General features: G+C 36.0%; 1 protein-coding gene across 2 annotated transcripts in view; it reads left to right on the top strand.

Moving 5' to 3' along the window:
- trpc7b (transient receptor potential cation channel, subfamily C, member 7b) overlaps positions 1-1,487 on the top strand; it is a 68,376-nt gene that overhangs the window by 43,451 nt on the left and 23,438 nt on the right. The window lies entirely within an intron of this gene.

Genomic DNA, 1,487 nt, shown 5'->3' with positions numbered 1-1,487 from the left:
TTTATGTATTTTGAAAATAAAAAAAACACTAAACTTAAATGTACTTAAATATATATATATATATATATACATTTTTACAAACTTTAAAATACAAAACCGTATTTTCGTATCATCCCTGCATGTTAGCATCAAATTGAAATCTTCATGTTTCATTCACATGAAGAGCACTGTGATATTACCTATGTAGAGTGTTTTCGAATTCAGTCACTTATAAGGGTCCATTTGAGTTAGGATGCTCCTTTAGAAGGGAGCTGCCTATGTAGACAGCAATGTCTCATTAAAGTGTTTAAACTGTCAGAGAGAGAGAGAGAGAGAGAGAGGGGATGAAAAACTACCTGACAGATGAATGGCCGACTGATGATGATGATGATGAAGGTATTGTGTGCGAGACACTTGAACGCGAGGGCAATCAAAACCTTCACATCATCTGTGCTGAGAAAAACACTAGCTGAATACAAATGATTGATTTTGGACAAAGTCTCTGATGATCTTTCGGAGAAAAATAGTTTCATTAACCTCCAGTAAGAGCCAATTCATCTGAGAGAAACTTCTCTGCTGTTGTGGATGAATGTGTGTGTATGATCGAATATTTAAAAGAATCAATATATCACAGTGGGATTATTCCTTACAGACTCATGTGCTTGAGTCTCAAGCTAATAATCAGAACATCAGCTCTATGAAATTCACCTCACATTTACATTGTCTTCATGAATTTTGATGAGTCACACTTTAAAGGAATAAATCAGGCTCATGTTGCGCTAAACCTGAATGACTTTCCCCTCCACCATTGTTTTTTTTTTTTGTGTTTTATTTTGGTGTCATGTAAACTTGAGGATGAAAACTTTGTATTATTATGTACATTTTGTAAGTTTCATCTTCGTACCTTTTAAAGGATTGGTTCACTTCCAGAATAAATATTTCCTGATAATTTACGCACCCCCATGTCATCTAAGATGTTCATGCTTTTCTTTCTGCAGTCAAAAAGAAATTAAAGTTTTTGAGGAAAACATTACAGGATTTTCCTCCAAATATTGGACTTCAATGAGGAACAATAGGTTGAAGGTCCAAATTGCAGTTTCAGTGCAGCTTCAAAGGGCTCTACACGATCCCAGCCGAGGAATAAGAGTCTTATCTAGCGAAACAAACAGTCATTTTCTAAAAAAAGTTTCTATACTTTTTAACCACAAATGCTCGTCTTACACTAGCTTGACCTCACGCATTACGTAATCACGTTGGAAAGGTCACGCGAGATGTAGATAGAAGTACTGACCCAGTGTTTACAAAGCGAACATGCAAAGAAAGTAAAACACCCTTACAAAAAAAGCTAAAACAACGATGTCGGATGCTTTTGAAGTTGGAGGAGAAAATGAGATGGAGTTTTTTGCCCTACCCAACCTTTTTGAACCGAAGTACACAGACAAAAACTAACCTTGCATGACTTTTCCAACGTGATTACGTAATGCGTATTTGGACCTTCAACCCGTTGG

Source organism: Sinocyclocheilus rhinocerous, unplaced genomic scaffold (assembly GCF_001515625.1).
Source record: "Sinocyclocheilus rhinocerous isolate Xijiao unplaced genomic scaffold, SAMN03320098_v1.1 scaffold50, whole genome shotgun sequence".
NCBI classification, from domain to species: domain Eukaryota; kingdom Metazoa; phylum Chordata; class Actinopteri; order Cypriniformes; family Cyprinidae; genus Sinocyclocheilus; species Sinocyclocheilus rhinocerous.
The sequence above is the reverse complement of the archived record's forward strand: the minus strand, read 5'-3'. Positions and strand labels throughout refer to the sequence as shown.